Consider the following 11,933-nt stretch of genomic DNA (forward strand, 5'->3'; position numbering starts at 1 on the left):
TCCCCTCTTGATCTGTTAAGTAGCAGGCTGAAAAGAAAAACAGACCGAACAAGTAGCCGCGCAATGGATTATGGTCATTGTTGTTCATTATCAAGTTTTCTGCGCTAAACTATGCAGAACATTGGTCTGTTGGAAACTACAACTCCCTACTACATCGCACAGTTTGGGCACGATCTGATTTATCCAATCATGTACAGTTGAAGTCGGAAGTTTACATACACTTAGGTTGGAGTCATTAAAACTTGTTTTTCAACCAATCCACAAATGTCTTATTAACAAACTATAGTTTTGGCAAGTTGGTTAGAACATCTACTTTGCGCATGACACAAGTCATTTTTCCAACAATTGTTTACAGACAGATTATTTCACTTATAATTCACTGTATCACAATTCCAGCGGGTCAGAAGTTTACATACACTAAGTTGACTGTGCCTTTAAACAGTTTGGAAAATTCCAGAAAATGATGTCATGGCTTTAGAAGCTTCTGATAGGCTAAATGACATAATTTGAGTAAATTGGAGGTGTACCTGTGGATGCATCTCAAGGCCTACCTTCAAACTCAGTGCCTCTTTGCTTAACATCATGGGAAAATCAAAAGAAATCAGTCAAGACCTCAGAAAAAAAATAGTAGACCTCCACAAGTCTGGTTCATCCTTGAGAGCAATTTCCAAACGCCTGAGGATACCACGTTCATCTGTACAAACAATACTACGCAAGTATAAACACCATGGGACCACGCAGCCGTCATACCGCTCAGGAAGGAGATGCATTCTGTCTCCTAGAGATTAACGGACTTTGGTGCGAAAAGTGCAAATCAATCCCAGAACAACAGCAAAGGACCTTGTGAAGATGCTGGAGGAAAAAGGTACAAAAGTATCTTTATCCACAGTAAAACGAGGCCAATATCGTCATAACCTGAAAGGCCACTCAGCAAGGAAGAAGCCACTGCTCCAAAACCGCATTAAAAACGCCAGACTACGGTTTGCAACTGCACATGGGGACAAAGATTGTACTTTTTGGAGAAATGACCTCTGGTCTGATGAAACAAAAATAGAACTGTTTGGCCATAATGACCATCAATATGTTTGGAGGAAAAAGGGGGTGCTTGCAAGCCGAAGAACACCATCCCAACCGTGAAGCAAGGGGGTGGCAGCATCATGCTGTGGGAGTGCTTTGCTGCAGGAGGGACTGGTGCACTTCACAAAATAGATGGCATCATGAGGAAGGAAAATTATGTGGATATATTGAAGCAACATCTTAAGACATCAGTCAGGAAGTTAAAGCTTGGTCGCAAATGGGTCTTCCAAATTGACAATGACATTTACATTTTAGTAATTTAGCAGACGCTCTTATCCAGAGCGACTTACAGTTAGTGAGTGCATACATTTTCATACTGGCCCCGCGTGGGAAAGTTGTGGCAAAATGGCTTAAGGACAACAAAGTCAAGGTATTGGAGTGGCCATCACAAAGCCCTGACCTCAATCCTATAGAAAATGTGTGGGCAGAACTGAAAAAGCGTGTGCGAGCAAGGAGGCCGAAAAAGCTGACTCAGTTACACCAGCTCTGTCAGGAGGAATGGGCCAAAATTCACCCAACTTATTGTGGGAAGCTTGTGAAAGGCTACCCGAAACGTTTGACCCAAGTTAAACAATTTAAAGGCAATACTAACAGATACAAATTGAGTGTATGTAAACTTCTGACCCACTGGGAATGTGATGAAAGAAATTAAAGCTGAAATAAATCATTCTCTCTGCTATTATTCTGACATTTCACATTCTTAAAATAAAGTGGTGATCCTAACTGACCTAAGACAGGGAATGTTTACTAGGATTAAATGTCCAAAATTGTGAAAAACTGAGTTTAAACGTATTTGGCTAAGGTGTATGTAAACTTCCGACTTCAACTGTATATGTACAGTGAGGGAAAAAAGTATTTGATCCCCTGCTGATTTTGTACGTTTGCCCACTGACAAAAAAATGATCAGTCTATAATTTTAATGGTAGGTTTATTTGAACAGTGAGAGACAGAATAACAACAAAAAATCCAGAAAAACACATGTAAAAAATTTTACAAATTGATTTGCATTTTAATGAGGGAAATAAGTATTTGACCCCCTCTCAATCAGAAAGATTTCTGGCTCCCAGGTGTCTTTTATACAGGTAACGAGCTGAGATTAGGAGCACACTCTTAAAGGGAGTGCTCCTAATCTCAGTTTGTTACTTGTATAAAATACACCTGTCCACAGAAGCAATCAATCAATCAGATTCCAAACTCTCCACCATGGCCAAGACCAAAGAGCTCTCCAAGGATGTCAGGGACAATATTGTAGACCTACACACGGCTGGAATGGGCTACAAGACCATCGCCAAGCAGCTTGGTGAGGTGACAACAGTTGGTGCGATTATTCGCAAATGGAAGAAACACAAAAGAACTGTCAATCTCCCTCGGCCTGGGGCTCCATGCAAGATCTCACCTCGTGGAGTTGCAATGATCATGAGAACGGTGAGGAATCAGCCCAGATCTACACGGGAGGATCTTGTCAATGATCTCAAGGCAGCTGGGACCATAGTCACCAAGAAAACAATTGGTAACACACTACGCCGTGAAGGACTGATATCCTGCAGCGCCCGCAAGGTCCCCCTGCTCAAGAAAGCACATATACAGGCCCGTCTGAAGTTTGCCAATGAACATCTGAATGATTCAGAGGAGAACTGGGTGAAAGTGTTGTAGTCAGATGAGACCAAAATCGAGCTCTTTGGCATCAACTCAACTCGCCGTGTTTGGAGGAGGAGGAATGCTGCCTATGACCCCAAGAACACCATCCACACCGTCAAACATGGAGGTGGAAACATTATGCTTTGGGGGTGTTTTTCTGCTTAAGTGGACAGGACAACTTCACCGCATCAAAGGGACGATGGACGGGGCCATGTACCGTCAACTCTTGGGTGAGAACCTCCTTCCCTCAGCCAGAGCATTGAAAATGGGTCGTGGATGGGTATTCCAGCATGACAATGACCCAAAACACACGGCCAAGGCAACAAAGGAGTGGCTCAAGAAGAAGCACATTAAGGTCCTGGAGTGGCCTAGCCTTTCTCCAGACCTTAATCCCATAGAAAATCTGTGGAGGGAGCTGAAGGTTCGAGTTGCCAAACGTCAGGCTCGAAACCTTAATGACTTGGAGAAGATCTGCAAAGAGGAGTGGGACAAAATCCCTCCTGAGATGTGTGCAAACCTGGTGGCCAACTACAAGAAACGTCTGACCTCTGTGATTGCCAACAAGGGTTTTGCCACCAAGTACTAAGTCATGTTTTGCAGAGGGGTCAAATACTTATTTCCCTCATTAAAATGCAAATCAATTTATAACATTTTTGACATGAGTTTTTTTCTGGATTTTTTTATTGTTATTCTGTCTCTCACTGTTCAAATAAACCTACCATTAAAATTATAGACTGATCATGTCTTTGTCAGTGGGCAAACGTACAAAATCAGCAGGGGATCAAATACTTTTTCCCTCACTGTATGTATAAAAAAAGGTACAATAATAAATAAATAAAGTATTTCAATTCAATGTTTCAAAGACAAAATTACTTGTATTGAAGTATTTTTTGCTGTAGTGGGGACAGCAGCATGATTACTTTCTAAAAATATATACTTTAAGGAAATGTTGTATATTTTTATTCAATTTTATTAATGTTTAGCTCACATAATATCAATACAGTTTCAATCAATCAAATGTATTCATAAAGCACTTTTTACATCAGCAGATGTCACAAAGTGCTTATACAGACACCCAGCCTGAAAGCCCAAACAGCAAGCAATGCAGATGTAGAAGCACGGTGGCTAGGAAAAACTCCCTAGTTTAATACTATAATTTAAAAGTATGCATTAAGGTGTCTGTAATATAATAAACGTGGCAAAACAAATGTAAATATTAGTAAATGCATTTCTATAGCTTCCAAAATATTTTTTACAACGGTGGGGGAGTGCCAAGATGGAGGTGCGGTGGCTTCAAAACAGCACCCCCTGTAAGTCATCTAGTGAATATATAAATCATTTGATTTATCTGTAGATAAACCGCAGGTCAATGTGTGCGTATTGAGCTCACAACATTTCAAATAATTGAACCGATGTCTGTCAAGTAGTTGTTTAAAAACCGAAAAGTACAGCCACACACACACACACACACACACACACACACACACACACACACATACACACACTTACCCGGCCTACTCTCTTGAACCTATTTGTGATACTGTCTAGTGTCTCCTACCAGCTCTGTCTGGGAAACTAGTGGTTATATCTATTACTTTGAAGTCTCATAGTGGCTTCATGTCCTTAAATTATTTTAACTCTAATTTGTTTCCTTGCCTCCTCGAATAGATAACCTCTTGAGATTAATTTCTGCTTTGAAGTTTTATATTTCTCTTTTAAATGTTGAACAGTGTTTGCTCTTAATGATTAACTTCAAACGCATTGGATCAACATTAAAAAGGTTCAAACGATCTATTTAACAGGCATAGCATAGGTATTTACTTCACACATCAACTGAGAGTAATGTTAGTATTATTAAACTAAAGCGGTCTTGATCACTTGGAATTATGTTAGATATCATGATTTGTTCCAATTTTCAGGGGAGTGATCGGGTTAGCGTGAGACCTTAGTACATGACACGAGGGGTATCTTCAGATGAGCGGAGGATTAAAGAAATGTAGATTAACATCAAAAGGTGCTGGGGGAATTGTGCTTTCTGAAGGAACATGAAAAAGAACTTGCTAGTGAGGCCGCTCAGCCCATTATGGATTTCTCTCATAGAATTTTAACAAGCTGTGCTCTGCTCTCCTCCGTCTCTCCTCTCCTCCGTCTCTCCTCTCCTCCGTCTCTCCTCTCCTCCGTCTCTCCTCTCCTCCGTCTCTCCTCTCCTCCGTCTCTCCTCTCCTCTTCTCCGACAGTACAGGCAGTGGAGGCAGAGCAGTTTATTGTCTACAACCCTCAGCCTGACTTTAATCTGCTCTGAACAGTGCACTGCGCCAAACGAGAGAGAAACGCCTATATGTATATATCGCCACACTTGAGTATTACTAACTCTGCTGCTTTAACTGAGTCACCCACTCATTCACAATGTTAGCAAGGCAATTGACATATTTTAACACACTGTCTTTAATGAAAACTGGATTGTGGAAAAAAAATACTGATTAAAGAAACAAAATTATCATTTTTATGTATGGTTGAGACTAGACTAAAGCATAAGAATATGTTGGTTTAGTTTGCTCTCTAAACAGAATATAATCTAAAATATAAATAGAATGACAAAACACTTTTGCTGGGTAACCGTTCTTTTAAAATAAGTGTTTAAATGTATAAATAAAATGCTAATAGATGTGTGTATTTCAGCCCCGTAGTAGTAAAAATAGAAGGAAAGTTTTGGCCCCTGCTGTTTTGGGAGATGAAGGAGGAGGGGCGGAGGGTCCTTGGTTATGTAGAGGTGAACATGCCCAGGGGGCTCTGGGGAGAGTGAGTGAGGAGCGCGGAGTGGAATGGTGCAATATGCTCCCTCCTTTCCTCCTTCCCTCCATCGACATGGGTATCATGGGATGAGGCAAACAGGATGACGAGGCGGCTTCTGACAGGAGTAAAGTGACACAGTTATGGTGATGTCACTGAGTAATCCCACTGTGAGGGGGCTGGTTTGATGTTCTAGCCCCTCGCAGAGTGGAGGGGGGGAAGCGGAGGAGGGGATAGCAGTGATGTAGCTCAGCTTCTAAGCAGGTGCCAGGGGCGGCACCACAGGCCTGGTTCCACTCCCGGATCTGGATGCTGCTTCTGCTGCTCTGGCAGGATAGCAGGGAGGGAATGATGTTAAAGTCAGTTTCAGTTCAGATGGATGATGATGAAGTTAAGTGAGTGAAACATTCTGTACTGTACTGATGGTTCTAAACATGCTCTCCAGAATGCATGGTGAGTTTACAGCACAGAGTTGGATCATGGTTCCTAAATGATTTAGGATTGTGTGAAAATCCCACAATTAGCTCCATTTGACAAGTTTTGAGATGAGTCAGCGTTTCATCTACTTTCTCATCCCGTACTGCAGTGGTAGTCAACCGGTCATCGCGATCGACTGGTCGATCTTCAAGGCATTCCTAGTGTCGATCACCAAACATTTCTGTAGAAAAGCCAATCATAAAGGCTTGCGCGCTTTGTTTTTGATTGCACTGTTGGCGGTAGGTGCACTTGATTCAGAAGCCCTGTGCACCAGGTAGGCAAAGTGTTTCCATTTAGAACCATTTCATTTGTCTGAAAAGACAAACTCCGCCAACCGGCGCACCGGGAGATCTGTGGCTAAATCAAGTAGGCCTACTGCGCTGGCAATTTGGATAGCTCACATCACCATGCCTAGAGGTTCCATGACCCCGGACACAGTAAAGTTAAATACTAGCCTATGTGAGATTTCATAACTTTTAAAACCATGACCAGCGAGAGACTGTCAAAGAATACAGCAAAGAGCTGCTAAGTTTTTAAACAGCACTGTCAACACTGTTTTATTCAACACTATTACAAAACATAAAACGCGCTTCTCCCTACTTTCACTTGCACTGCAGCTGCAATGAATGAGTAATAGGCAATTGATAGTCCTGCGCTTTTATTATCATTAGCATTTCGTCGTGTCTATTTTAATATCGAGGAATATTTAACTTTCTCTGGTCATAGGAACAACATGAATTTTGCATGAAGCTGATGCCGTGCGACTCAAATTTTGCCATCAGGTGGAAGACAGTGTCCCCTCTCTCTGGTCAGTCTCACCAGAGGAAAGGAAGGAGAGAGCAGGGACCGTGAGAGGCGGACCCTCTGCTGCTCTCTCCCTCCCTTCGCCGTTGGTCAAAACAAATCGTAACTCGGAAATCTCCGACTGATCCAACTGGGAAAAATCATTTTAACTGTCATCCAACTTTCCGACCTGAAGATCACTGCCGTCATGATTTTACCTATTTTTTGGGGGGTTCCTAGCTGTCTTGAAAGCACAGTGACCATCAGATGAAGGTGCTATCAGTCCAATCAAATAAAAAAGCAAATTATTTCAATTTATGCTCAGGTGTGCCTCACAAGTGATACACCAACTAATCTATTTTGTTATCAAAGCTCGAGTTTTGAAATATAATATAGTCTGAGAATAACAATATTGGCAGGCCAGGCATATACCCAATATGCTGTGATAATGTATTAGGCCTATTGCACAAACCTCATTCCTATAGAACTGTTTTTATTAGGTTAATGTTACATTTAAGTCATGTTTAAAAATAAATCTGAGCGGTAGATCCCCCCCCACCCCACACACACATTCTTAAATTGCATTTTTGTCCCCCCAACTTTTCTTATTGGAATGTGATACAAAACGCGGCAACAGTGTGCATTATGGACCATGTGCATGCCTCTGAGCGGTCAGGTAGGCTGTTTGGAGCGTTTATCTGACTGGATTTAGGACCGTGCGGACACCACAGAGCAGGCTGACAGGCTGGGTGAAGGCAAAGCTTCTAGAAGGCTGGCTGGACCAGCACGGGAGAGTTGAACATAGTGTGTATGTGTTGCACTCTTTCACCAAGTTGTAAAAAGAAGCAGAACCGGAACTTGCTACTCTTTAGTTGACTGATGTAGCTGGCAAGGTAACTGCTGTTTATTTTAACATAAAAATAACTAAACTAGTGTTTATTCGCAGTGCTGACCTAGTATTGTAACTGACATGTAACGTTAGCTAATGTTTCATCCCCTCTCAACTGAGGTGAATGAATAAGCTACGATAGTGAGTAGCTACCACAGCCAGGTTAGCTCTAGCCTCTAGTTATCTGTCAGATAGCGATATCAGGTGGCTATTATTACTATCTAAGAGCAGTTGTTTGTATATAAATGTTTGTAGCCTTTGTTTTGTCCCATTTCAGAAGTAAATGAACTTGCCAAGCTTTCGCCAGTTGATGTACCGTTAGAGAGAGAGCTGGCCAAAAGTTGGTTAACATGAGCTATTATTTTTGCCTCAATCAAACTAGACCTGAATCAAACGATGAAACAATCGGCCAAACAATTGAAGATTGATATTCTGGCATTTTTTCAGTGCAATGTTAATTGTATTAGTCAGTATGGCAATGTAACGTTATTGAGTTTCCCTAGCTATTTCCCTACTTTTCACACTGACACAGTAATAAACAGCTCTAATGTTACAGGCTTCACTGTCATGGTGCACAGTAGAGGTCTGCACTGGACCGATTTCTTCATCCCGCCCCTGCCTGCACCTGCTGGCTTTCTGTCCGATTCCCACCCGCTACTGCAAGAACTGGTCCTAAACCCAACCGCATGTCAGGGCGACGGGTATGCGGTGAGCGAAGTCAAGCGCAGGACACCGAGCTACTGGCAGACAAACTTTACTAGCACAGTAATATAAATACAAACAAACCTCCAAACAGGGAGGAAACAAAATACGCATACACCCGAGACTGCCGACCTCACGGAAAACAATCACACACAATAACCAATGAGAGACAGGGGGTTATAAAGGGAATACAATATAACATAATGGGAAACAGGTGAAAACAATCAGGACAAACTAGACAAACACCGAAACATAGATTGGTGGCAGCTAGTACTCCGGGGACGACGAACGCCGAAGCCTGCCCGAGCAAGGAGGAGGGGCAGCCTCGGCTGATTCCGTGACACCGCAGTCCCGCAATGTTATTTTAGGTGTATGTGATGCAGCTCACTTGCCAGCCATGGTCCCAGCAATTTTGCGCCCTATAGGCAATATCAAATGCGCAAAAATTACTTAAGAAATAGCGAGATTCTCACATGGCCCTTATATTGATTTACTGGGCTATATCAGCAAAATTGCTAGATGTAGTTTGAAGAGAGCAGAGTTGGAGAGACTTGCACTTTCTCTTGAGCTTTTTATAGTCTACCTTTTAGGAGGGGGAAGATTTTCAGACTGAGAAATATGGGTGATCAATATTTAGGCCTATTTCTAGGCAATATAGTAAACTATAGCCTAATCATAGGTCTATTTAGGAAGTACATTTCCTTGGCCCCATGCTTCTCCGCCCATGTATACATAGGCTATAGCCTATTCTATTTAATTGAGGTATGGCTACTGAACTGGAAGCAGCAAGAATGATGACAGCGACACTTGCTACATTTTGCATAGTCCTATAGGTTTGCAGGCAGAGACAAATAAATGGGTAATCCATACTTATTGAAAATGAAGAGGTGAAACGCTCGCTCACCATAGTAGCCTAACCTATGTGCGCATTGTGCCTTTTCCTTTTCAAGGATGGTAAAACATTTTGATTGCACTTCGACTCACGTTGGTTGAGCGCCCTCCACTTCTTTTCATTATCAATATTTATTTACAGACACTCTAGTAAACTACAGTCTAATCATATTTTAGTTAATTTCATATTCAAGTTAACTGCCACGTGATTCTCCGCCCATATAGGCAGCCTACTCTATTTCAATGAGACCACACATACTGGGCGCACTTGAACTCTCACGCCCAACTAGGAGAGGTAGGCTACTGAAGTTGAAGCAGTGAATTCTGAGTGTGAATAATGCAAAAAAATATGTGCTTTTAATATAATAGGTAAGCTAACGCATACAAAGCAGAAAGAGGACCGTTTCAAAATAATCAGTGGGAGAACAAAAATATTTTCATCCCAAAGTCGTCTGTCTGACCGCCTGCTCCCGCCTGCAGCATGGAAAATGCCTACCATGCCGCAATTATCTCTGTCGGGACCCGCAGGTCCTGCAGGCATCGCGTGGGAATGGAACCCTCTAGTGCAGTCAATACACAACACTATGCTCATCATGTTTTTAGGGCGGCAGGTAGCTTAGTGGGTAAGAGCGTTGTGCCAGTAACCGAAAGGTCGCTTGTTCTAATCCCCGAGCCGACTAGGTGAAAAATCTGTTGATGTGCCCTTAAGCAAGGCACTTAACCCTAATTGCTCCTGTAAGTCGCTCTGGATAAGAGCGTCTGCTAAATGACTAAGATGAAGATGTTTTAGAAGGATCAGATGGTGACAGGGGTCCCAGCAGGGTCAGGCAGCCAGGGAAGACCAGTCTGTGACAGAGGTGAGGTGAATTTTTGCAGATACAACACTTTATTCTCTCTGTCCAGCAAACACTGGACAAGCCAGATGCTATTTTAAGGCATTCTGAAAAACCTCCAAAGTTGATTTCCAAACTGTATCAAGAGTTGATAGAGGCTTTTCCCTATGACACAAAACATATAAGACAAAAATGTGAGGAAGACCCGGGAGACGCTATTGATGATGATGAATGGATACAGATATGTTAGAATGCCCAGTCATGTTCATATAATCTCAGACATAAATTACTGCAGTTTAAGACATCCATAGAAAGTACTATATGCCAGTGAAACTGAATATCATGCACTCAGAAATTGTATTATCCTGCTGGAAGTGTAAAGCACAAAAGGGGACATATTTGCATATGTTGTGGTCTTGTGAAGGCTGGCTGAATTCTGGCAAAGAGTATGTTATTTTATCACAGCATGTCTACAGATTCTCCCTTCTCCCTGTTTTTGTTTGCTTGGAAATGTTGATATTGGAGAATGTTATCAGAAGAAACTGTGTAAACTAGCATTTATAGTGGCTAATAAAAGCATTGCCATTAATTGGAAGGTTGGTTATCCTCCCACAATGTATGGAAGAAATGTCAAATGATGTACAGTATCACTAGATTTGTTTTAAGATTAAGGGTATACTGTGCAACTTTCATAAGGTCTGGCTGGATGCCATATATGGAATACTGTACGACAAAAGGAGTCTGTATTGAAAACATGCCCACATCAGGGTTAGATACCTATTTAGGCAATCCCTAGCTGCTGAGCTGCTCAGTCCTGGCCCTGGGGGTCTGCTATACTGTTGTCACTCTGGCCTTGGCCTAACACACCTGAAACCAATAATGACTGTTTCACTAAGATCCTAAAGCTGAGTGGGGTGTGTTGGGTTGGGGTGCTACAGGGCTGTGGACCCCTAGGGGCAGGACCGGGTGACCCAGCTATATTGTGTGCAAGTAAAAAGAACTCTACAGTACTATTAGCCCTATGATATGAATTATAAGGAGGGTGTACTGTTTCTGTGTGTTAATGTATAGGTAGGTGTATGTGTGTTTTCATTCAACTTTTGTTTTCCAAACCTTTCCCTTGAGACATAAAAAAAAAGATGGGAAGGAAGTTGTGTTGGGGAGAGAGTTGAGTTATTGACTAGAGTGGTGGTGGTCGGGCGTGTAGGCGGCTCGTGTTGGCTGGGCGGTCTGGCTGAAATTTGATATAGAGCATGTCTTAAAGACAATCAAAATGTGTCTTTGTACTTAATTTGTAAGAGTTGTTCATTTGTTAGGCTATTGGTTAAAGGTGCAACACAATATTAATAATTGAGTTATTATGTATCTAGTTTAGTCTTATCAATCACTTATTTAATAATCCTTTACCTAGCTTGATGACTGTGGGCATCTCTAAATAGAGACGGCTAGAATGGGTCATGGGTCATGTTAGATTGTGAGGAAATGCAGGAAATGTGCTTTAGATGCCCCCAAAAATGGGAGGACCAAATAGCACTGCTGGGTGATTTAAAAAGTCATAGTAAATCGATCAACAACATAATAATACTCTTAGCAAAAATATTTATTTTTAATTTACAATATGTAGAATTTATGAGAATAGAAAGGTTCAGAACTTTTGTGAAACATCACAGCACAGTTGAAAAATATATGGATGGTGTTCAGCGATAGATAGGAGGGGTTGAGTAGAGCTAAAGGATGGGACTAAAAACAAACAAAAGATACCTATTGTAAAATATGTCCGTAAAATAAGTAGAAGCCTAAGTGTTGTTGTCCATTAGTTTACTCCAATTAGGGGAGATATGGTAGAGTTGGTA

The sequence above is a fragment of the Coregonus lavaretus genome (genome assembly GCF_964263955.1).
Source record: "Coregonus lavaretus genome assembly, chromosome: 27".
Taxonomy (NCBI): Eukaryota; Metazoa; Chordata; class Actinopteri; order Salmoniformes; family Salmonidae; genus Coregonus; species Coregonus lavaretus.